Source organism: Macaca mulatta, chromosome 13, assembly GCF_049350105.2.
Source record: "Macaca mulatta isolate MMU2019108-1 chromosome 13, T2T-MMU8v2.0, whole genome shotgun sequence".
Taxonomy (NCBI): domain Eukaryota; kingdom Metazoa; phylum Chordata; class Mammalia; order Primates; family Cercopithecidae; genus Macaca; species Macaca mulatta.
In genome coordinates this window covers 18,662,817-18,689,497 of record NC_133418.1, presented here as the reverse complement: position 1 = coordinate 18,689,497, position 26,681 = coordinate 18,662,817, and the positions used below count along the sequence as shown (strand labels likewise).

General features: G+C 40.4%; 1 protein-coding gene and 1 long non-coding RNA gene across 3 annotated transcripts in view; one reads left to right on the top strand and one right to left on the bottom strand.

Annotated features, from left to right (window-relative positions):
* Positions 1 to 26,681, bottom strand: part of SULT1C3 (sulfotransferase family 1C member 3) — a 101,991-nt gene that overhangs the window by 23,398 nt on the left and 51,912 nt on the right. The window contains exon 1 of one of the 2 annotated variants that reach the window (XM_077958966.1): positions 15,132 to 15,247. The exons of the other annotated variant lie outside the window; for it this stretch is intronic. The gene's annotated coding sequence lies outside the window, so the exon portion shown is untranslated. Of the gene's footprint in view, positions 1 to 15,131; positions 15,248 to 26,681 lie in introns of those variants that run through there. 2 annotated transcript variants of the gene reach the window in all.
* LOC114671899 (uncharacterized) overlaps positions 24,696 to 26,681 on the top strand; it is a 48,172-nt gene continuing 46,186 nt past the window's right edge. The window contains exon 1 of the long non-coding RNA XR_003722051.2: positions 24,696 to 24,835. This is a non-coding gene — a long non-coding RNA (uncharacterized LOC114671899). The remainder of the gene's footprint in view (positions 24,836 to 26,681) is intronic.

Here is a 26,681-nt window from a genome sequence, read left to right as displayed (position 1 = left end):
TGTCAACAAAAGCCAGGTGAGTCAGTAATGCCATACTTTGATAGATTTGAAAAATATTCTAACAATATTGAAGATTCTCTGAAAAGAGCTATGCCCATCATCAAAATGATACTCTCCTCCATTCCAATTTCTTAAACAGGTTATATACAGAATTGGCATTAATAATAAAATGATAACAACGTAATTGGGCTAAGTCCCAAAATTATGATTTGGATACTCTTATTGATAAATTATCTCATGCCTTAACTAAAGGAGTGAGTTAGAAAAGGTAAACAACCAAACAAATATGAACTTGCAACTAAAACAACTATCCACCCAGTCTGAATCTTTAAAATACTCCAATAAATCTCCGAGTGGACTTCAAATTCTGCTGTATAATTGCTGTAAAAAACCTGGACAGATTAAGAAAGATTGCCAGAAACTATAGTGGAAGGACCAATGACAGGCAAAGGAAGAGGAGATAGAATGTGGTTTCTCTAATCAACTGAAAGATTTTATTTTTCTCCTTACTAGCACTATGAGAGAAATAGAAATTGTTCAAAATGGAGATCAATCACAAGCTATTGTTGACCCTGAAGCTATGTTAGCTGTAGTAAATCCCACCTTATTACAAGGCCTCATTCCTTGGATCAAACAGACACTTCAAATGGTGGATGTCACTAATACCATTATACTGGCATATACATCTTACCCTGTAGCTTTTCAGTTAGAACCTTTACAAGGAACTCAGGTTTTTGTATTAGTTTCCTCAGCCCCATTCATTTGATAGAAAGAGCCTTCTTACAGCTACATAATGCCCATCCTTTTTTTTTTTTTCCCCAAAAATAGGAAAGGTGATTAGAATTAGAAGACAAAATTGAATTACCAGATATAATGAATGTTTTGGAATATGATCCTCTTAAACTCACAAATTGCAACTCCTATTGCCATAGAAGACACCAAATTATTGAATAATGAAGACTCACAAAAGCTCTTAAAGGTAGTACCTGATTAATCCATTTCTTTAAACTAGTTATTGGTGCTTGACACTAGTATGACTAAGAATAATGTACATCACCAGCCTATTAATAACACTTTATAGAATAAAGGGCATCGGAAGAGCTTCTTGGTCAAAGAAACTAGTTCATTAGCTTTAACACAGTCACTGCCCCAACTGAGAGATGGAATGACAATGCCTGAATTGAAAGATAAGATAATTCAATTTCAGAATGGTTTAACACAAATTGGGGGTAGTCTCATCTAGCTTACCCACTGCTTTGGTCAGCTCAGTCAGCTTGCTCCTTTACATTAGGAATAGAGAAATCATACCAAATATACTTGGACCAGTAGCAGTAGAGATATGGGACAGATACTCAAACAATGATATATCCACACCATTATATTACAACATACTGATTGGCATGCCGTAACAACTGAGTTGTTTATTGGTTTGTTCCAGATGAAAACCTTTGGCTAGGTGGCACTAGTTAAAGGCCATATTTACCCTCATGATGGTTAGGACAGTATTCCTTGGGTTGGGTTATATGTGGGCACAAACTTGATTAGGTTGTATACTATCAAAACCTGCAACTTTTTCTGATTGACAATCGCATTGGGTTAATTCTGTGTTCTCTGATATGATCATTTAGCTTCCATCTTTGTACCTTAACTAGGTATTGACATGTAGAGACTCTAACCAATTATACACAAAAGGCCCAAAATGATAGCCACATGGGTATTTCAGTATTAAATAATGAAGTTGCTCTTTTAAGGCAGGCTGTACAATGGAACCATATTTTTTTAGACATCCTCACTGCAGCCCAAGTGTAAACCTGCTCTACCAGAAAAACTGAAGCTTCTGTCTATATCTCAGATGAATGAGATAACGTCACTAAATTAGGGACTGATACAAAAACCCAAATAACTAAACATTCAGATCCAACACCTTCCCGAAACAATTGGTTGGGTAGTTGTTTTGGGCCTTGAGAAAGTTGGCAGCAAAAGCTATTACTATTCTAAGAAGTACACAGTCATTCACTGTGTTTTGTCCTGTTTCTGTCAACACTGTTTTTATGATAGCTGTTTGCAATTGAGTCAAAGCACAACTGAAAAGGCTAGAATAATGGTGGCTCAACTAATTGTTTTGATTGAGGAGGTAGTCATGTAGCCTGAATCAGGTTCGGCGATCACTGCTCCCTTATTTGCTTTAAAATTTGGCCTGGGCACTTTCCATTTTTTTCCCCCTGTATGGGACATACATTCCTAGGAATGAGCCTCCCACATGATGTGGGATTTTTACCTAAATATACAGGCTATATGCATGATTCTTCTCCAATGCTTTCTCCACAATATTTTGAAGGAAAGAGGGAAATGTAAAAGAAAATAAAATTTCTGGACACTCTATTATGCCAAGAGGTGAGTTAATCTCTAGATGTTGAGTCACATAGCATGTTTGGTATTCAGCTTCTCAACTTATAGTTTAGTTATCTTCCTCGTTATTCTTGTTCTATGTATTTCTAGGAAGAAGTAGAGAGCAGACCTCCACACTTCCAATTACTAATCTTTGCTATAACTGTCTTTTTCATTGTCCTGTACCAGATGGTGCCCAAGACTCCATGACTGCTGCATCTTTATTATAGAATATTCAATATACCTTTCTCAGAAGAAATAGGCTACTTTGACTAATCAAATCATTGTAACTATGCATTCAGCCTTATATACAAAGATGTGGGAATTCTGTTAGGCTTCCCTAAACTTTGTCTATATAAATGCTCCCAAACATCTACGCTTCACAACACTGACTTCCATTCTTTGGAATCTGTGCTTACTGGGCCGCTTGTTCTGAAACTTTCCACTTGAATAAACTCTTTTAAACTCGATTCTGACACTTTTCACTGCTTTAGATGGACAAGTTTAATACAGATGGATATGGAATCTTGATTTCCATGCCCTGATTTCCCTATTCCTTTTGTGTATTTTCCATCTTGGTCAATGTCGACTTTGTACTCTCTGTTGCTGATGCCAAAAACCTTGGAATCATCCCTGGCCCATCCCTTTTGCTCACACCTTCATCCAATCCATCATCAAACTCTGCCAAACCTACCTACAAAATTGTACAACAAAGAGGGTTTCAAGTTTAGATTGTGTCAAACTCATAAGACACAATAGATTTTCCAAGCATCAGTCTTTCTTAGCATTGAGAAATAACACAGGACATAGAACAGGGTTTGTATAGCAACAGCATCATAGGTCTGGTGACATCCAAGGGGAGATTCCGATCTTCCCAGTTGTTATGCCTGGGTATACGCCTGCCACAAGAAGTGAGATTAAGTAAGGAAGTGTCCACCATTTTAGCTCAGGGAAGCCACTAGGTAGTGAGCCCTTAGTTTTAGCACTTTGCTAGTGATTTATCCCCATTCTTCAGTGTAGCTACATCTCGTGCATTACCAGTTACACAGTAAACTATCCTGAATCCAGGAAGAGTGTGGCATGATAGTGACACTGGGCACACAGTGACATCAGCACAGCCCTCATCTACCTGTGACCTGGTAGACTCTATATCTTCTTCAGCTTAGTATTACAAGGAGTTCAACTTGTGGTGAAATCCTTAGGTATCTCTGAAGCTGAAGGGATATTAGTTCCACGTGTAACACTTTTGTCTCAAAAAAAAAAAAATTCCCTTATGATCACCTTGTTACCTCCCATGAAGCCTCTGTCATTGTCATCTTTCCAAGTACTATTGCAATAGCCTCAAGAATTCCTGCCCGGCCCACTCAGCTTTCTATAGTTACTCTTCACAGGACGATCAGAATAATCATGAAAGTATATGTTATGTTATATCTCTCCATTGATGTAACCTTCCAGTGACTTCTGTTCTCATTCTAAGTGAAAGCCGAGGTACTCACAGCACCCCCTTAATATGCCATTTAAATATCATATTCATCTATTAACCTGGTTTTGTCATGTTAAGGGCATGAGGACAGGGTCTTTGTTGCCTTGTCCTTTCTTGTCCTTTGTCCTCTGTCCAGCACAGTGCTTAGCTCCCTGCAGGTGCTCACTAAAGGTTTGTCAAGTAAGGGAATGTATCTACTTATAGCTCTCCTTCACTCTCGTTATACACTTAGAGACATAGCTGGAGTGATGCTCAACAAATCTTGATGACACTTATATATAGGTCTCAGAACTGTGGGTGAATGTGAAATTTGTTAACTACAGTTTTGTATGTTACAACAGTTTGCCAGTTGAAAAATATGTTACATAACTGTAAAAACAAACAAATAAAAACACTAATAATCTTCCTATATAAAAGGATCAACAGGCAGTCATGCACGAACTTTTGCTCCTGCTTTTTCCAGGTGGGCCTGGTCCCCATGGCCATCTGTATCCCTGACTCCTCCCAGAGCAGCGAGAGCACTGTGGAGGGCACTACTATGCTGCTGAAAAAAACTAATAGGGTTTGGGCCAGCAGGATGTCCATAGCTCATCTGTGCCCCCTTGGAGATTCCATGAGCACAGACTGAATCAATGTTGGCTTAACACATTCTTAGGACAAGGAAAGCAGTTTGAGAACATGGACATTCTTTAATTAGCTCTTTCGATACTCAAAACTATATTTTTAAAACAGAAAATGGAACAGAGCCCAGTTACACAGAGTTGGTCAAATAAGTTTTTTTTTTTTTAATACTTTAAGTTCTAGGGTACATGTGCACAACGTGCAGGTTTGTTACATATGTATACATGTGCCATGTTGGTGTGCTGCACCCATTAACTCATCATTTACATTAGGTATATCTCCTGATGCTATCCCTCCCCCTCCCCCTCCCCCAAAATAGGCCCCAGTGTGTGATGTTCCCCTTCCTGTGTCCAAGTGATCTCATTGTTCAATTCCCACCTATGAGTGGGAACATGCGGTGTTTGGTTTTCTGTTCTTGCGATAGTTTGCTGTGAATGATGGTTACCTTTTTGAGCTATGCAGCAGCTGCTTAAGAGCTAATAGTACTTGTGGTAAAGACATACTTACTTGAGGTCCTAACATTTCTTTATTTCACATTGCCTATTTCCTGTTGGATTAATTTGGTTTCCTCTGTACTTTTCTCAGATTAAAAAGAAGGTGTGAAAGCCTTTCAGGCTCCCTGTCAGGTCACAGGACCTGGTGCTGACCCACCAGGGTACTGTTCCTCCTGCTGAGGCGGAGGCTGTCCCGGTGCCTTTGTCTTAAGCTGGGTGCTCAGTGACAGCAGCTTTGAAGTTAGGAGACCCAAGGGGCTGGACCTGGGGTCACTGGACTTGAGATCTAGAGGGCACTTTGCATGGCAATGAGCTGCACCATTCACTTTACACAGTGGGCAAGAAAAATCCTTTAATGTTGCCACTATTGAGGACGAATTTGCTTATTAGGATTTGAATTTAAAAAATTGAAAAGTGACAAATTCCAAGCTGATGCTGACAGGGAACCTAGCAATATGGGCTCACCCTGTGTCTCCTGCTCTCAGTTGTGTCCATGTGCAGCACCCTTTCAGTTAAACTTTGAGAGGAGGCTGGAATCTGGCATTTCATGAGTATGGTTTTGCTTACAGTAAGTCAGCTCTGGGTGCAAATATCAGGTTGATTTCTTTTACCTTTTCATCTTTGACTTTTAGTGCTAGCATTTCAGGTTGACTACCTCTTAGAATTTGCATCTCTGTGTGCCATTGTCCATCTCTATTTGCCTGTTGTTCACCATTTCCATTACAAGTTTTAGCACTTATTTATACTTATTTTAATTTCTAGTCTCGTGATTCCAATATCTCTATGCTACCTGAGTCTGGTTCAGATTCTTGCTTATCTCTTCAGACTGTGTTTTACATTGTAGTATGCCTTGTAATTTTTTGTTGAACTCTGCATGGTGTATTGTGTATAAGAAGCTGAAATCAATAGGACTTCATTGTGATGTTTTTGTTTATCTGGCTAGGAGTTAGACTGTGATTCTTATTTGCTGTGGCTGTAATGTCAGAGGACAAAATTTCCTCTGGTGTCCCTATTTTTATTTCCCTTGTTGTCTTTGTGTTTCCCCAGTGACTCCATCTTATTCTGATCTGAGGTTTGAAGTTCTTTTAGCTGTCATCCCCTGTTATTATAAAGGAGTCCACTAATGTGGTTAGGTGCAGAAGAAGGAGAAACTTCCAATAGGTCTATGATCAGGTCTCAGGCTTTCAGAGGGCCTGGCTGCTGTGCTTTGACCTTCACACACTGCTCCAACTTTTCTCTTCCTCATTTAGGTGAGACAGGAGGACGAGAGGAGATGGAGTTGAATTTGTATGAGCATAATTCTTCCCCATGTTGGTTTGGCTCTGATAAAACAGTTTCTCTTGAGTGCAGGCCTTTGTTAGTGAAAATCGAATGCTCTGGGCATATTTCAAAAAATGGTTCTAGTTCCCTCATTTCTACCAGAAACATGACAGGATTTTCTCCAGTCTTAGCAGTGAGTACCTGGTGTGGCTCTAGGAGGTGAAATTCATGAATGTATTCTCTATGCACCCCCACATTTGAGCACCACTAACATTGTTAACTCTCAAGCTAGTGCCTCCTGAGCTTCCGACAATTCATTCATTACAACTTAAGTTGTTCTGTCCCTACACCTACTGCAGCTGTGGGCTGCTTCTTCTGTTCAGCTGAGATTCTCTGTATTCACATGTCTGGCTAGTATTTGGCACAGCTGTTTGCCCCATAAACTTGATTATCTGAAGAACTTATGAGGATATTCAGTTCAATCTTTTTCTTGTTCTAGAGACAGGAGTGTCCTTCAAGCTTCTTTTATCTTGGACTGGAAATTAGAAGTTCACCATATTTAATATTTCTAAGGATAATTTTACTCATCTATAAGTGAGGCTAGTATTTATTGCGTCTCACAGGATTTAAAATGATTGCATGAAAAAATAATGAAAAGAAGTTAGCACAATGCTGGATGAACCAAATATTAACCAAAGAAGAGAAGCAAATAGAGAAGTTCATAAGCTTTATATCATGGCGAAATCCCGTCTCTACTAAAAATACAAAAATTAGCCGGGCATCGTGGTGCACACCTGTAGTTGCGAAGCCGAGGCAGGAGAATCGCTTGAACCTGGAAGCTGGAGGTTGCAGTGACTCAAGATTGTGCCATTTTATTGCACCCCAGCCTGCGCGAAAAGAGTGAAACTTTGAAAAAAAAATGGAGAAAATGTGAAATGGAAAGAAAACCTCAGAATCTCAAAGTCACTGAGCCAAAGGGAAAAATCAGGCAAAGGAAAATGGGTCAGACAAACCTCCCGCCCCTTTTGTTCCTAAGCAGATAGTTACATACTTCCCTCACATTTTCCTCAGAAGAAAATTCCCTGTGGTCTCCAAGATCTTTACCCTATGGCAGGTCTGTTGAACTTCACCCTGAAAATGTCAGTGAAGCGTTACCTTCACAGGCAAAGGACATAACTGAACGTCATCCCTTCACTCACCTGAAACAAATGTATATCTGACTGCTCCCTACACTCTATAATTATTTTATTCACTCATCATTTTATTCACTCGTTTAACTTATGTAAAAAGGCAGATTCATGAAATGACTGCATGATTGACTATTCTGCCACCTGCTCCTTTCACTTGAACAATGTGGATTCTGAGAAACTAATCAAAAGACTCAACGGAATGCAACTCTTGCTTCTTTTATCTACTCTCCTTTTTTTCTCTTTCCTATTTGCCCTACTGCCTGCTGTTTTCTCTTTAGATACTGAAGCCCCAAAACCCTCTCTGGAAAAAGCATGGACCACACGTCAACAGGTGTTACCTGTGGTTATGTGTCCCTTTTTCCTGGATGCATCCTTAATCTTAGCAAAAGAAACTTCTCAGAAATAATTGGGTGGCAGGGGGTTCCTCTTTCAAAATTGGAGCCTCCCTCCCTCTCTCTCTGTACAGGGGAGCTTCTTCCTTCTGTCTTCTCCCTTCTTTCTTGCCTATTTAAACTCTCTGATCCTTAAATCCACCCCAGGTGTGTACGTGTCACTTTAATTCATGTGAGACAATAGCCCTGGTGTTCCTCCACTCATTGGAGCTGTATCATTTTGGTGCATTGGCTGGGAAAGGGAATTTATTTATCAGGCTGGCAAGCATGCAGTGAATCTCAACTTCAAATCTGTCCTTTAATTTCAAGGCTCTCGTCCAGCTATCCTATCGCCAAAGTTTCTTTCTTTTATTATCCACGGTCTCTTACCCCCTCTCTGTGTGTCTAATATTCAAGAATATTTACAATTCAGGGAAACAGGTATGTTGGAAAAGATCATGAATCACAGCAGGCAGGAACTCAGTAAACGTCTCTCTCTATGATTTCTCTGGTGAACACATGATATTTCTAAGGCACCTGGTGAAAAAAAAAATCCTCTACATGAGGCACACTGTTCCTCTTTTTTCACAGTGAGACTGCAGCCTCCTTTCACACTGTTAGAAATCTGGCTCTAGGCGTCTTCTGGGAATGGGAATTTTCTGCCTTCAGCAGTTAGCAGTAAAATGTCTTCTGTAGCCAAATGTTAGTCTTGATATTGCCCCATTGGCAGGAAAATGGACATTCAGTTCCTGCATTCCTTTAAGGCACCTATTCTGTGTCCTATTCAAACAGTGCTTAATTAGTGGGGATTCTAAGTCCAGAAGTTAACTAGAACCCCTTTTCTATGGGTAAATGATTTAGCATAGCCATCACAACAGGATATAGAGTTCAATCTCGCATGCTCCCTCACTTAAAGGGGCCTTGCCCAATTATGTGATTTTTCTTGAAACTCTTTTTTTTTTGGAGGGCACACAGGCCACGCAAGTGTAGGAGGTCAAAGGGAAATAAAAGGCTAAAGCCTAAAACTTTAGTTCCTCTAGGGCCATGACTTGGAGGGTCACGTCTACTGTCATGGTTGGTACATTTAAGAGGGTGCCAGGATTCAGGAGCCAAAGAGAGAAAATAGTTGGGGAATGCCCTCTACTGTTTTCTTCTCCATCCTGGATCACATACTGAGAGGAAGGAGACTGAAAGGACGCCTTTATTCCCACTTCTCTTTCTAGACGGGTAACAGATCATCTTCAACATGCACCCCGCTGGGGTATATTTTGAAGCCCTGGGACTCCTTCAACCTTGAAACTTTGAGGAAAAAATGGCTTATTTCCTATTGCACAAGAGTATGGCCTTTTTACTAGACCTTTGCAAGTGTTGCAAAATCAACCCAGCTCTTTTAGCAATCATATCAGGCAGGCCCAAAGAGAAGAATTCCCCAAAAGCAGAAAAGCAAGTTCCAGGGGAACCATCTGAGGATTCTCTTATTTGGGGCCCCTTCAGGTTCCCTTCTCATTGCAGGACTTTAGACAAGTAAAGGCAGACTTAGGTCAATTTTCTGACCACTTCATAGCTATATACCAGCTTGGCAAAATTTAATTCAGGTATTTGCCCTCTCATGGAGGAAAGTTATGCTGCTCCTAAGGCAAACCCTAACTGCAGCTAAAATAGGCAGCCCTGCAAGCAAAAGAGATTTCTGGAAATAGTAATATGTCTCCTACAGTATGCCAAAATGGAAAAGAAAAAAATAGGGAAGGCAAAAAAAAAAAAAAAAAATAGAGGAAACACCATTCTCAATAGCAAGAGAGGAAATACCTCATAACAACCCTAATTGGAACCACTTTCTATGGTATTTTTTTTTCTTTTGTGGTTTATAATGGCTTCTGTCTCTTTTATAATGTTCTCCTAACCTGAGAAAAGCTAATTTTCCAAACGTTAAAATGCTTGCCTTAGAGTTGAGCTGGGGAAAGGGAAACCTGAAGCCTGATAAGCTTGCAAAAGGGTAAAAATTTCTCATCAGTGGGGCTTTTGGCTTCTCTCTCCCTGTGCAAGCCAGTAAAGGGGATAATAAGGATCATTGTTTATATTCTCCGTGAATTTATAATGAATGAAAAAGGATTCTTGAGGTTGGTCTTAAGCTGTAGACAATTTGGTGTGCTTTGCCTGCCTTTCTGTATGGTTCTGTCAAAGAAAGGGTACCTTGGGTTAGGATGCAGACCCAGGACCCCACAAGCCTGCTGTTCAAGCCAGCACAACGTAGCAGTCAGTAGCAAACTTGGCTACAGGCCTCCATCTTGTTTCATGTCCTTGTAAACATGACCTGTAACTACATGGCAACAGTACATTTTACTCTCTGCCATTTTACAATGGTTGCTGTCTTCCTGTGCTAAGTCAGTTCCTGACTCAGGGCCAAAAAATCCTGTAAGCCAGTTTGTCAATCTGAGTGGTGCCAGCTGATTCATCAAGGGACGATTTTACAAAATATCTTAGCACTGATCTTGAAAGCAGTTTAGAGAGGGTCAAAATCTCATAGTCTCTAGGTGCATGACTCCTAAGTCATGGTTTCAAATCTTCTGGCTCGTTTCTTGGTCTGGTCCCCAGACAAGAGGGAACTACATCTTAAGAAGGAGCTGTTACTATCTTTGTTTTAAACTATAAACTGTAAACCAGGCTCCTTCCAAAGTTGGTGAAGCCTATGCCCAGGGATGGGGAAGGACAGCTTGGGCACTGGAAATAAAAATGGAGTTGTTTGGGTCAGATCTTTTTCACTGTCTCAGTCACAGTTTTGCAATGATAGTTTCAAAAGCTGCTTATCCCCCCTTTGAAAATACCTTGCACACTCAGGATTAAATCAAAACCTAATTAAGGCTCAGTGGTTTCACCTGTAAGTGAAATTGTAAAATTGAAAAGTCGAAAATCTTAACTGCGTGGCATGGCTAAAGTCGAGTAAAAAGGGATTTAAAAGGATTTTCTTAAAGAGTGCTCAGCTTAATTAAAAATGGATATTCAAGTTATAGGTATATTTAAAACTTTTCCTGGGAAAAGCCTATTTTCCTCTCAGTCAACTGAATCATTTTTCTCCAATTTTTGTCTTACCACTCCTAACGCATGCATGAGAGGCCCAAAGATAACTTCCAGTAGCATGGGACTCGTTAGGAAAAACAGGAGGTGCCACAGATCCTGTTTTGGGAAAATAAAAAGCCCTCTGTTTTTCCCATGAATCCCCTAAATTAAAAGTAGATAGTTTCCTCTCAAAATCAAAATCTCTGTTCTGTTATGTATTGTGTTATATACTGCTTCTGTTTTAGGGGTTTCACATTACTTCACATTATGAGAGAGATTTGCTGTTTAATAACCTGATAGAAAATACTCTGTAAGGAAGGCTAATAGTAGTAATAAATCAGAGAAGCATGCTCTTGGCCACCTGAAAGATACGAAAACATCCCCACCCTCCCCTAAAAAATAAGACTCCGATGGACGATGGGCTAATTGCCTTCAGCTGTGTCTGCTTGTTAGGCCCTAAAAATTGCATGGTACCTGACCCTGCTCCTCCAAGGGTTCCACCCTAAAGCCGGTAATCCCATTAAAAAACTGGCAAATGAAAAATCTTTAACAAGTGCCAAATCTTCTGTCTGTGCTGCTATATATGTATTGTGTGTAATGTCTATAAAAAGAGCTCTAATTGATTGGCTTAATGAAAAATAATCGCTTAAATCAAATAGGTTTTTAGTTCACATGGCTGTAAGAAATAAAAATCCTCTTAAGAATTATTGGTAGAATGCAAGTGTCGTCCAAATGCAAATAGGTGGTCAGAATCGTATAACTTAGATACCAGGGTTGCTAAATGTTCCCAGGTTGTATACTGCCTGCTTTACAAATGGGTAAGGCCTGGGACACATGGAGCCAGATCCTGAAAAGTCAAGCTTTGTCTGCATTTCTATCTGGGTCCTAGAATCCACACCTGGTGTATAATTAAAATTGCTTACTAACTAGGTTTTCTAGTGATTTTTTTTTTCTTTCTTTTTTTTTTTGAGACAGAGGCTCGCTTTGTCACCCAAACTGGAGAGCAGTGGCACCATCTCTGCTTACTGCAAACTCCACTTCCTGGGTTCACATCATTCTCCTGACTCAGCCTCCTGAGTAGCTGGGACTACAGGCACCCACCACCATGCCCATCTTATTTTTTGTAATTTTAGTAGAGACAGGTTTTCACCGTGTTAGCCAGGATAGTTTTGATCTCCTGACCTCATGATTCACCCACCTTGGTCTCCCAAAGTGCTGGGATTACAGGCATGAGCCACCACTCCTGGCCTCAGTCATGTTTTTAACTGTAACTATTTGGAAATATTGTCATTCGCATATAGTTGTCTTGCTTTGTTCCTCAAATATCAAGCAAGACAAGAGTTAAATAAGTGGACTGCACTCAGAAAGTTAAAACAAGCTTTTTAACTTTTGCTTGGAATATTGCTGATCTTTGTTTTGTTTTGTAGCATCAAGGAAACTTATTTTTAACTATTTATGGCCTTTAATAATTGAGTATCGTACACTACTATGAACCAAATTTGGAGCAAGTTTATTTTTCTCTGCCTGCTTCCTCTAGAATTTGGAGACTATCTGTGAGTACTCTTAACTTACGGTAATACAGTTGCTTGCATCAGTGCAATAATAATCCATTTTTCTTTGTCAACATGACACAATTGGAAAAACTGGTTATTTTACACATGCTTTGACTGAAAGGGTGTGTTTCCCTTTAAGGAATCAAGCTTGACATGCAGAACCAATAAAGCCCCTTAGGGAGAACTGGCCTCATACCTTGTCTACACAGTCTGGCACAGGTTTCCTAACCTGTGGTCAGTCAAGAATGTCACTTTGTAACAGGTCTGGGAACCCCTTGTTTATCTTGGCACCTCTTGTTTATCTTGGGAACCCCTTGTTTATCTTGGGACCTCAAGAGAGAGACTCACACAACTCACAGGTATTGGAGGATACAAACCCATGGCTGGGCTCGGCTTTAAAGTTCTTACCTGAAATTCCTTGTGGAACAGAGTTTCATCAAAGTCAGTCCAAAAGGCCTATGTAGAAATAACCATTCTTGCTGCACATTATACAAACAATCAGGCCAAGTATAAGACTAAAATTTATTCTACCCACAGCACACGTGGTCTCATCATAATTTGTTTTTACCAAAAATGAGGACTGGAGAGAGGAATTGTGCTCCAAATGTCCTCATACATTTGTCATTAAATCCCAGTCTCTTTCATTGTTTTTAAGTTTTTTGCCTACATTTTAGACTAACTCTGCTTATTCCTGTGAATCAAGCTGTATCTCCTATAGCTTGGAAGAAACAAAAAGGGATGGCTAATGTAAAAATATGAATCAATATTCCACTTCTGGGCAATGATCCTGCAAATTCTGCCAGGTAATAAAATTAAGTAGGGTGCCCATAACCTGGAGGTTTCTTTGTTTGGGAAAACAAAACCAAGAAGGTTCATAGACCCACAAAGGGAAATTCTATATCTTGGTACATAAAATTTTAGATGGAAATTATCTACTCCACCACACTTATGGGAATTGCTGTACTCACTCTACTATTTGCAATAGGGTTACAAGTATTTAAAGATCAAATCAAAATTATTGAGAAGCTCAGGGAAAATGCAGGTTTCAGCCCCAGGTGGCTACCATCCCTCTTTTAATGAATTCCAGTCTTCTTTGTGGAATTGGTTAACTCCCTTATTTAGCCCTCTTGCTTATATGACTTGTATTAATATTTTGACCCTATATACTCAAATTATAACTTGAATTGTGTTTTCTCAGCTACAAGCAATCAAACTCCAAATGGTGCCACAAACTGAAACACGCATAGACACGCTGTTCTTCCGAGAATCCTAAGATCGACCACAGGAGGAGCCTTAGCTGCTGTTCCCCATTCGACACCCCTTTTCAGCAGGGAGTAGTCAGTCATCGTCCAAAACGTCCTAACAGCAATTAGGGTGAGATCTCCACAGGACGCAGTGTTATAGGAGTTATTAAGAAATAATTTTAGGCAGATAGAGAGGAAAAGGGGTCCTAGGAGAGTTTTTGTCTCCTTTAGAGCAGCTCCAGAAATGTTTCTTTTCTAGCAGGAAAGCGGTGGCTCTTAGAACCAGTCTGAGAACCTTTGCTATGCAAACGCCAGCCATTAGATACTGGGTCCACCAATATGGCGATTCCCACCATTGTCCTCTTGGCCTTGACTCACATGTGCCTGGCAGGATGATTGCCCCCACATATCCCCACGTGTGTAGAACATCATGGCACCCTGAATTTGCGTATTGAAAGGCTAGGGTGGGAGGATCAGTTTCTTTGTGGACTTTGTGAATGACATGCATGGTCAAACTAATCTCTTGAGCCCTATGGAAATCAGACACCTCTTCCTCCAGCTTCCTCATATAACTGACTGGTATCTGCTGCATGTGGGGTCTCCTCTATCAACATTGGAGCTCCCTGCACCCCGCACTGCCTGTGTGCAGGGCAGTTTCTTCCTTATTTCTTCTCCCTTCTTTCTTTCCTGTTAAACTCTCCAGTCCTTAAAACCACACACACACAAAAGAAATGACTGGGACATGACTCAGTAATTTTCTTTGATTTACATATGTTAATTAGTTCAATTTAGCCATACCAGAATGTATGCATATTCAAAAACATTGCATTGCACATAAGAAATATATATAATTTTTAGTTGTCAATTAAAAAAATATATATAATTTTAAAAATCATGCTATTTTGCTTATTGATATTAATACAATAGGTATATTTTATAAAAGATTAATCTGTAATGAATAGTTTGCAGAAATTCTTATTTTAATTTTCATAACTTTGAGTAGGTAATTATGTTGGAGATAGTGAATCTGAGGCTTAGAGGGCTAAAGTCATTCACCGAATAATAAATAAATCTGAGACTTGTCTCCTGGCCCGTCACCCTCTGAAGGAAAAGGCCTCAATAGCTATGCAGTGTCCACTTCCCATGGGTTTCAGCTCTAGTCTGCTGCAGCAGCATAACACAGTTGTACACACAGACATGCGTTTAGTATCTCCTTCATTCTCTCAGCCCACCAGGGAAAGATATCAATAGAGTTAGATTTCTGCTTCAGTGTTACCTCAGGACCCAACACCTTCTGAAGATGCATGAAGCATTCAATTTACAACTTTCCTGAGTTTTATTTGCAGCCACCAAGTCTGAAGACCCGAAAGCTATTTTTTATATGATTAATAAGGGTTGAATATCCCTACCCTTTTCTAGGGTCTGGTGGTCGTCAGACACTAGGATGAGACTGTCTAAGTTGGCAAGGCTTACCTGGTATCTCAGGGACCAGAGGAAGCAGCTTGCTGCCTTTAGTCAAACCGGTTCCTGGAAACCCAGAGCCAGGTTTAGCTCTTGGACACTGCGCAAGCAAGAGCACAGCAGGTGAGGATGATGCTGACTGTCCGGAGCTTATAAATCTGGGAGGATGGGTGGGGTGGCTGCGTCAGGCTGGGGTAAGACTTACAGTAGGTGGATACCAGGGCAGGATTTTGCACCTGCTGCTGTGTCCTGCCTCCACTGGATCCTGATGTACTTGCCAAGGTACAAATCTAGTCCTGGCTTTGCTCTCTGCAGATACCACAAAGTTGAGGGTCTCTGCTTTCCTTTTGATACCAGCTACTCAGAATGTAAATGAACAGGTTGAACATGAGTAAATACAAACCAATAATTCATTATTAATTATCCCAGTGAGTCTGTATGTATATTGAAGTGCTTCCCAGACCAGCTCTCAGGACGGGAACTTGCACAATTATTTCATCCTATTCCCTTTGACGCAGTAGAAAACATATTCTTCTGCCTCTTCACTGAATTCATAGTTAAAATTGGTGTAGAAGAAAGTTCATTTTAGGAAACTACAAGGCCTATAATAAAACCATGAAGCCTCCATGTCTCCCCTCCCCCGTGTGTGTGTGTGTGTGTGTGTGTGTGTGTGTGTGTGTGTGTGTGTGTGTATTTCAGGGAAAGAATGTTGGGGTTAGTGGATGCAGTGGGAAACACTGTGGTTGTCAGTGAGTGTGGGCAGGGGAGAACAGTCTCCAGAGCTTCTGACCTTGCACCATTCACCTGGTTCTTAACAACATTTCCATCTGTTGAGCTGATCTAACTGTTGATTTTACTCTTCTCATTATACATAATAACACTCAGTATGCTAGAGTGAAGTAAATATTGTACAGAGTTCATTGTTAAAATTCCATATGTTTGCATGGTCTGTCCTCGTTTTCAAGACTCCCAGACACCATTCTCAAACTACAATTTCAGTTATACTTTTCAGACAAATTCATTGCTTTTAAATCTCTTTCTAAACTTTTGTTCCTGATGTTGGAGAGGTAGAACACAGACCTTTAGAGCATGACTTTTAAGCCATATGGCTGGGTTCTGTATTGTCTGACAAGCTGGTTGTAAGGATCATGTGATGTAAATTATGTAAGGCATCAGAACAGTGCCCAGGACAAAGGATACAGGGCATGTGGTGGTTCATCTCATGATTACACTTGACTGCTGAGCTGATATCTTGTGGAAAACCTAAATGAAGTATCTTTGTGAAAACTCCTGGTGGAGGAGGAGGATTAAAATGCTCCCTTTATAGTTGCCAGTGCATATGCATGATTTAGACTGTTCTCACTGTGAAACATGACCACTCCTGCTACAGGCCTTCTTGAAGGGGTGAACATATCAAAACAGGAAAAATGTGAATGTGAAAAGAGGTTCTGCTGATTACATTGACAGTTAAGGTAAGAAGTGGGACTTTTCCAGCTAAAAGGACAGTCCCCATCCAATTGGATCATTTGGTCACCCTGTCAAGACAGACTTGAGCCAATAACAATTTTGATAATTGGCCCAGGGGCTGCTGCAGGCAGAACTGGGTTGTTTTCTTGGATAGAGTCCGCTTGACTTGAACAGATGCCTTAATTGTCACAAAACCATCTCTGCATGCCCCATTGTTTTGTGCTGTCTCTGGTCTTCTTTTGGAGGCAGGAACTGCATGTGTTCAGACCCAAGGGCCGAGCAACCTTGGTTCAATTATTTTAGTTGGAAAAATTGACACACTTCTATAACTGCCAGGTGTTGGTGAACATCTTGTTGTGGGAATTAATGAGGACCAGAAAGATGACATGGTGAAAGAGGAGGATTTCATTGAGAGCACTCAGAACCAGTGGATTAAAATCCAAAAACTGGGGCCAGAACAAAGACAGCCCTTGACTTTTATACACACTTCAAAAAGGGTGTGGGCTAGCTAGAAACAAGCTTACAATGGTGCAAAGCATAGTGATGCAAAAGCAAGAATATGGAGGTAGAACATAGGCTCTTAATCAAATTGTGATAGATTCATAAGCCAGGATTACATGCAACTCTTTCTATGCAGTCCAGATGACTGTTATCTAGGCTTGCTCTAGTGCCTTGCATGGGCTTATCTCATAATGTTCGCTATGGGGCCTAGATGGCTGTAGCACAGGCCTGTTCAGGCATGTCTTATAACCTTCAATGTGCTGCTTAGATAAAACAGAATACTTGAAGTTACTAGTTACAGAATACAGGAATCGATAAACTCATAACTTTAACCATATCATAGGGGAAAAGAAAATTTGTTTTCTTTTTCCTATGTTGAAGGAGTGCTGGGAGAGTCTCTAGAGTGCATTCCTTTGAGCCCTGGCTTCTTTGATGATGTTAACGAGACTTTGCCTGGGTCCCGGCTTTGCCTGCTATTGCCTTTGGGATGAGTCAGCCTAATATAGAAGACTTGCTTTTCTTTTCTTTTTTTTTTTTTTTTTTAAATTTTATTTTTCTTTACTCCTTTAATTTCCTGCCTCAATTTGGGCAAGTAGAAACTTGTGTAACTTATGCCTCTATGGAATCAATCAAATTATTTGGGATGTTTCATACAATATGTAACCTTTTGTGTTATAGCACTTTAATTCTTTTATGACTGAAAAACATTTCTTTGTATGCATGTGCCATATTTTGTTTATTCATTCATCCATTGGCAGGAATGTGGGCTGTTTACAGCTCATGGTCATTGTGAGCAATGCTGCTGTGAACAGTTCATTTGTGCTTAAGTATTTCATAACCCTTTTTCAATTCATTTGGGTATATACCTAGGAAAAGCATTGTTGAGTCTTATGTTAATCTCTTGGTTACACAAAGGCATGAAGAAATGTGCCATCTTTACCATTTTTAAGTGTACAATGTAATTCCCATTTTCTTTCTCTTTCCAGTTCCTAGGAACCACAATTTTAACTTTTCATTCTATGAATTTGTCTACTTTAGATAACTTACAGAAATTGAATGATAGTATATTTGTGGTTTTAGGACTGACCTATTTCTCTTAGAGTAACATCCTCATGGCTCATCCGCATAAGTATGTGATAGGATTATTTTTTTTAAAAACTGAAAACTACTCTATTTTATGTGTATAACATATGTTGCTTCTCCGTTCATTCCTTGATAGACATTGGGTTGTTTCCACCATTTGGTTATTGTGAATAATCCTGCTTTGAAAATGGTTGGAAAATATCTCTTTAAGAACATGTTTTTGATTATTTTGAGACGCTGCTTTCCAATTCTAATCAGAACTGGGATTGCTGAATCATATACTAGTTTTATTTGCAATTTTTTGAGGAGTCATTTTTCTGTTTTGGGTTTTGTTTTTATGGTTTCCATCTCTACTGAGTGTGAGGTGATATCTCATTGTTTTGCTTGAAATTGAGTATATTTTATTATGCTTGTTGGCTATTGGTATTCATTTTGGAGAAATGTCTATTCAAGTCCCTTGTCTGTTTTGTAATTGGGTATTTTATTTGTAGGTCTCCTTTATGTATTTTTGATAGTAACTCCATATGACATATATAATTTACAAGTATTTTCTCCCATGCTTTTTCACTCAGTTGAATATAACTTTTGATACACAAATGATTTTAAGCTTGATGTAGTTCCATTTGCTTATTTTTTTTTCATTGACTGTGCTTTTAGTGTCATATCCACGAAATCCTTGCCAAATTCAGTATCATGAGTTTTCCCCCTTATGTTTGTTTCTAGATTTTTTACAGTTTTAGGTCTTCCATGTAGATCTTTATTACTTTAGTTTTTCTGAAGTATAATTGACAAATTAAAATTGCATATATTTTAGATGTATAAAAGTTGATGTCTTGATAGAATATATACTGAAAAAATCAACACTATCAAGATAATGAATATATCCATTACATCGGACAGTTACCATTTTCTTGTTTCTCTCTTTGTTGTGTGGTGAGAATGACCTTTCACAAATTTTGAGTATATGACACAGTATTATTAACTAAAGTTACACACTATTCATTGGATTTCCAGAAGTTATTCTTGTTGCATAACTGAAACTTTGTAACCTTTGTCCAAGATCTTCCCATTTTCCTTTACTTCCACCCCTGGCAAACATCATTCTGTTCTCTGCTTCTATGATTTTCACTATTTTAGACTCTACATATAAAGAGTTCATGCAGTGTATTAGTCTGTTCTTGCATTGCTAATAAAGACATACCTAAGGCTGCATAATTTATAAAGAAAAGATGGTTAATGGCTTCACAGTTTCATACAGCTGGGAGGCCTCACAATCATGGTGGAAGGCAAACAAGAAGCAAAGGCACATCTTACATGGCTGCAGGCAAGAGAGCTTTTGCAGGGCCACTCCCATTTAAAAAACCGTCAGATCTCCTGAGACCTCTTCATTACTAGGAGAAGAGTATGGGGGAAACTGACCACATGATTTAGTTATCTCCACCTGGCCCTGCCCTTGACCTGTGAGGATTGTTACAATTTGAAGTGATATTTGGTGGAGAGACAGCCAAACAATATTATTCTGTCCTGGCCCCTCCCAAATCTCATGTCCTCACATATCAAGATCAACCTTGCCTTCCCAACTGTCTTCCAGTTTTAACTCACTTCAACATTAATTTAAAAGTCAACAGTCCAAAGTCTTATCTGAGACAAGCCAAGTCCCTTCCACCTATGAGCCTGTAAAATCAAAAGCAAGTTAATTACTCTAAGGTTCAATATGGATACAGGGATTGGGTAAATACACTTATTCCAACTGGGAGAAATGGACCAAAACGAAGGGGCTACAGGTCCTATGCAAGTTCAAAATTCAGCAGGATAGTCAAGGCTTACATCTCCAAAATGAACCCCTTTGACTCCATGTCTCATTTCCCGGTCACATTGATATAAGTTGTGGATTTCCTTGACTTTGAGCAGAGCAGCTCTGAAATTTTACAAAATTTTCTGTTCTGCTTCTCTTCTAAAAATAAGGAATTCCAAACCATATCTTTGTGAATACATAAAACTCTGTTACTGTATTTGTCAACGTGTTTATTGTTACCACAGAACCTTATATTTTTATACAGCTTCATGTTACTTTCTAGCATCCAGTTTTTCAATTTGAAGGATTCCTTATATTATTTATTTCAGAGCAAGTCTAGTGGTAACAAACTCAGCTTTTTTAATTTTCAAAAAGCTTTGATTTCTCCTTCATGTTTGAAGGTCATTTTTGCTAGGCACAGCATTGTTGGTGACAATTTGTCTCTTTCAGGACTTGTAACATATGACCTCACCTCCATCTGGCCTGGAATGTTTCTGCTGAGAAATTGGATGATAATCTTAAGGAAGCCCTTCATATGCAGCAAATTGTTTTGTCTTGCTACTTCCGAGATTATAGGTTTTTCAGTTAGCTAGGAAGAGTAAGTTCAAGAGATCTATTGTACAATATGGATCATAGCTAATAACAATAGATTGTATTTTTGAAAACACTGACAGTAAATTTTAGGGGTTCTCACCACACACATACAAAATAATAAATATATGCACACATGGTAATGCACATATTAAAATACTCAATTTAGCAATTCCACAATGCATGCATTTTTAAAACATAATGTTGTACATAATAAATATATACCTTTTGTCAATTAAAAATAAATTAATTTTTAAAATAAAATAAAAACAAAAGTTACAATTTAAAAAGATTCTCCCATTGTGAATGATGTTAGAAAATTCAATTATACTGCGTCATGGTGTGGTTCTCTTTGGATTTATGCTTGCTGAATATTCTATTCCTAGTTTGTTCAGTGTTTCTATCATGAAGAGATATTGAATTTCTCAAATGTATCTTGTAAATTAGTCAATATGATTATGTAGTTCTCATCCTTTATTCTATTGATGTGGAATATTACAATGATTGATTTTCATTTATTTATTTTTTTATTTTTTTATTTTTTTTATTATTTTTTTTATTTTTTATTTATTTATTTTTTTTTTTTGAGATGGAGTCTCGCTCTGTCGCCCAGGCTGGAGTGCAGTGGCCAGATCTCAGCTCACTGCAAGCTCCGCCTCCCGGGTTCCCGCCATTCTCCTGCCTCAGCCTCCCGAGTAGCTGGGACCACAGGCGCCGCCACCTCGCCCGGCTAATTTTTTTGTGTTTTTAGTAGAGACGGGGTTTCGCCGTGTTAGCCAGGATGGTCTCGATCTCCTGACCTTGTGATCCGCCCGTCTCGGCCTCCCAAAGTGCTGGGATTACAGGCTTGAGCCACCGCGCCCGGCCTATTTTTTTATTTTTTTGAGACGGAGTCTCGCTCTGTCGCCGGGGCTGGAGTGCAGTGGCCGGATCTCAGCTCACTGCAAGCTCTGCCTCCCGGGTTCACGCCATTCTCCTGCCTCAGCCTCCCAAGCAGCTGGGACTACAGGCGCCCGCCACCTCGCCCGGCTAGTTTTTTGTATTTTTTAGTAGAGATGGGGTTTCACCGTGTTAGCCAGGATGGTCTCGATCTCCTGACCTCGTGATCCGCCCATCTCGGCCTCCCAAAGTGCTGGGATTACAGGCTTGAGCCACCGCGCCCGGCCAATTTTCATTTATTGAACCTCTGTCAAATCCTGTAATAAATCTCAGTTGGTCATGGTATATAATTCTTTTAATGATTCTGCTAGATTGTTTTCTAGTATTTGTAGAGGATTTTTCAACCTATATTCAAAAGGGATGTTAGTCTGTAGTTTTGTTTTCTCATAATGTCTTTGTGTCTTCATCTCTGGAAAACAATGATTGAAGAAATATTTGTGTTGCTAGCAGAAAGGAATTTGAAACCTTGAAGTATTCTCTGGTATCCTGTGTGTACACAGTTCTTCTTCAAAGAGAACTTAGAGACATTTACTTGGGTGACTTGATATGAAGAGGAAGAGATTGCCTAGAACAGGGGGCAGCACACTATGGACTGAGAACCAAATCAAGCCAGGCACCTGTTTTTGCAAATAAAATTTTATTGGAACACAGCAATTTCCATTCATTTACATATTGTCTATGGCTGATTTCATGCTACAATTGCACACTCCTAATTGTTATGGTTTGCAAAACCTATTCACCAACTAACATTTTATAAAATATGTTTGCTGACCCTTGACCTTTTGAGGATCGTTGGACATGGGTCTAAGGTGACATTGATACCCAAAGAGCCAAAGCATCATCTTTGACCCTTGTTAAAGTAGGAGCTTATAGGGTTATGTAATAATTATTGTCCTGGGTGAATTCCAGCTAAATTCTGCACACCAACCCAGCAGTTCTCTTCCCAGTCCCTGACTGGATAATTCGATTAATATACTTGACCATTGGGATAGCTCCTGCATTGGGCCCTTGGCCTGTCAAGTAAGAAGGACATGTGGAACCAGCTGAACCTGCCAACCAAATCACTTACATAGCAAATTGATAACAATATTGCATGCTCGTAGGGGGCTGGAGTTGTGTTGAAGAGATGAGTGTCATTTTAAAGTCTTTAAGGTTGTGAAAGGACACGGAGTGGTGGAGTTTTTAATCATATTTCCTCTTAACTCTTCAGTGCAGCCTCTTTAGTAGCAAGCTGGATCCTGAAGGAGAACTGGAGTTCACTTGAAGCAACTACGTTGCTGCTCTGATGGCAGCTTCAGCTCCAGACACAGAGTTGTTTTTAGAATCGATTCCAACAGCCAACTGGGCACATGGTGCACAGCTCCGAATTGTTAAATATACTCTTCTCTTCTGATCAGAACAGAAGTCTTGTAGGAATTCATGTGGCAAGGACAATAGTTACTACTAGTCTTGCCCTACAATTATGGTTACTCCACTGCACTCTGCTATATAAGAGAACAAAGCCATCTGGTGCATCCGTAGAACACTATGCTGATCCAAGTTGTCGAGATGTCATGCTGATCAGGCTGGATAAGCAAGAAGCCATGGAGGTCTTGGGAAGACACATGCACTCCAGAGAGTGGATGCAGGGGCTTAAACTCTGAGAAGATTCAGGGATTTGTCACTTCAATAAAGTTTTGGTGTCCAGAAATCAGGGGATTTGTAGAATGTTTCTTACAGAGTTCAAGCAAATTGTTGTTGCATCTTGCATCTCCTGCCACAAAGAAGGAAGTTGATCACTTGGATAGGTCTGTTGGGATCTGGAGATGACACCTTCTACACCAGATGACTTAGACCATGGGCAGCTAGGTCCTTGGGACAGGAAAGGGCTCTGAAGTAGGTTGATTCTGTAGTGGATGCTTCCCAGCCACATGGTCTTTGAAACCTACACTCCCCATGGGGGTGTCAGTAGTGAGTGCACATGCATTGGGAGAAACACAACACTGGCTCTGGGGATAGAGGTAGTCCATGCTATGTGCTGCTGAAAATTACCCCCCACCACCCCTTTGGACATAGATCGGGGCATACTACTAGGCCCAGGTAAGATTGGAATGGCTGGCCATAGGGTGCATATGTCCATGCATTTGAAATTGAGCATTATGTGTTTGACACATTTACCAAGTTACAGTGAATAGGCCACCCAGCATTCCTTTGGAGGTTGGAAACGGTACATTCAAGGTCAGGGCTGTGAATAACCAGCAGTCACTACCCAATTAAAAGAAATCTGGGCTTGGAGCCTCTATTCAAACAGATTGTAGGAGAGAGAGGAGGAGGACTTTTGCAACAGGGAGGACCCTAGACATGAGATTGGCAAGTGTCTCTAAGGTCAGCCAGAGAGGAGCTTTTATGTTATATGGAGGAGTAAGAATGCTAGAAAAACAAACAAACAAACAAAACAAAACAAACAAAAAGAACGGACTGCTTCAGGTGCTCAGACACTGTGTGTTTGAGACCAGCTGATACTTAGGAGCATTAAGGAGGCATCATTCTCCATTCAAATGCTGAGTTAGGCTGATGGTGGGCTGAGGAGATGAGAAAAGGAAAGTCCTGTAGGAGGTGACCTAAAGGAAGAAAAGGCTCTCCCACAAGCGTGACTGGTTGCAGTCACAGCTCCCAGGAGTCTGCCTTCCTGGATCACTTCTATTTTCAGAATGATTTCCCTGCCCCTTTCGTCAAATGATAAATGCTCTTTCTCCAGCTCCTTGAGACTGGGCTGGCCTGTGGCTTGCTTTATCTGATAGGAGGTGCTGGAGAGGTGTGTGAGCTGGAGGCCTCGGAGGCCTCGCAGCTTCTGCTTAGAACCTCTTCCAATGCCGACATCGGCTCCCCATCAGCCTCCTGGGAAGAAGCCTAGTAACACCCACGGGAGCCTGGGACGCCCTAGGAGAGGAATTGAGATGCCATCGCCAACAGCTGGCACCAGCGTTCCAAAGTCTGAATCAGGCTTCTTTGGATCCCGATCAGCTGCATGATTGACCCCAGGTGAGGCCAACAGAACTGCCCGTATTGCCAACTCTCAGAATCATGATAAAATATGGTAAATCATTATAAGCCACTACATTCTGGGAATAGTGTGTACAGTTCATTGAAGGCTCACCCATTGGGGAATGTGAAGGTGCCAGTTATTAACCTATCATTTCTTAGCTTCCAACCCACCCATCTGTTCCACTTTGTGAGGTCAGAGCTAGGACTCTGCACTTTACATTATGCTTGCCAGCTGGCTCCAATGAGGCCCTGCCAACACAGGCAGAGAAGGATATTGGGAGGCTGCAGCAAGGAGGACAAACTTTCGTCCAAACCTGTGAGTGATACCCAAATATCTTGGTCACTGCATCTGAAGTAGGGCCTTCCTGTAGCAGCAGTTACACTCAGTGGGTGGGCTTTTCAATATGTGCACACTTTCCTCGTGGCTCTGCTCGGAGATATCAACACCTGCCCAGCCCTGGGTTACTGTGTCGGGGGACTTTTCCTCTAAGCTTTTAAATTTTAAGAACTCAGCTCCCTCTTTTTGTTCCAACAGCCTTAGGAGTGGCAGCTGCTTCTTGCCATTGCTACTTTTAGAATACCCCAGTGTTTTATTTTATTTTGCTTTCTGGTTCTTCAACATCTAGTTAGTCATCTTTTACATTAAAATCCCTCTGTTAAAATGCTGCTGCTGCGGTTTCTGTTTCCTGGCTGCTCTGATACGGTGATTATGGTTAATTCCTTATCATTTGTGAGGGAAACTCATCACTTCATTAGGAAACTCAGTGAGACTGGCTGCTCAAAAGTTTAATGATGGGGCTCATACCAACTATAGAAACAATATGGGTAATATGGCCCAGGGAATGACAATCACCTCCCTCCCTCCCTCCCTTCCTTCCTCCCTTCCTCCCTTCCTCCCTTCCTCCTTTCCTCCTTTCCTTCCTCCCTTCCTCCCTTCCTCCCTCCCTCCCTCCCTTCCTTCCTTCCTTCCTTCCTTCCTTCCTTCCTTCCTTCCTTCCTTCCTTCCTTCCTTCCTTCCTTCCTTCCTTCCTTCCTTCCTTCCTCATAATATATTGAGAAAAGATGGGCTATCAAGTCAGAGATATCAATTAAAATTCTAAATCAATTACTTATTAGCATTGTAGCCTTGGGAACATCATTTACCATGTTCACACTCTGTTACTCCTTCCCCCACTAACTGCCCACCCTATCCCAGTACACCCTTAGCAGCTTAGGAAGAGAACTATTAGTTGTATTTACTGTCAAGGAAACACAGACACGTCTCGGGGCTTTCTTAATAAAGGAGATACTTTATTAAGGGCAGTTCGTGCAACAGAGAGATGCTCAGGCTGTATGCCAGAAAAACCTCTTGGAATAGGTGGTCAAGCAAAGCTTTTATATGCAAAGACATGGACAGATGACTGTGCGAAGAGAAAAACTAAAAAACACTGAGTTGTCTTGATACTTAAGGAACTGTGTCAAATGTTGCAACAACAGGAAGGCAGGGAATGTACATTTTCATTTAAGTACATGGGCAGAGGTTTGGACCTGAGATAGAGCAAAAACAGTTACAATGAGGGAAGTCCATATAAAGATGAGGGCCAGCCATCATAGTATATCCAACCTCAAGTTATGTCAAATGTAGTTTCATTAGCCTTGTCAGTCTCTCCTCTGTTTCAATACAGGCTCAGAAAAACTGTCCCTGAACAACTCAGGGATAAGGGAAATTTGAAGTTGGAGATGGCTGAGTGCAATAGTCTTCAGGGCCAGAGATTCCTGAGTGTTGTCCCTGTATAACCAATGGAAAAGTCTGTGGAGCATGCTGGCAATGGTGAGCTGTTTTCAGTCCCAAAGATGAGGCATTTTAAAAGTGGAATGCCTAAAGTGAAAAACATAAATATAACATAAAATGTTGTATTACATAAACAGCCAGGAGTTGAACCCCAAGGGTATCCAGTCTAGCAGATTCCAGGACGGCTTTGGATGGGAATCTTTGGATTATACATATTGCTTGTTGAGTTTCTTGAAGTGAAGAGTCGATGCTCTGGGTGACGTTGTCCACAGTATGGTTTCCTTTTTGAAAAACAGCCAGTGTTTCACCAGACAGCCTTGGTAGCTCACACAGTGGATTGTATGTCGGAGAATCCAGCACAGTCTTAAGTGGTTTTCAGTTTTTCCAGGTT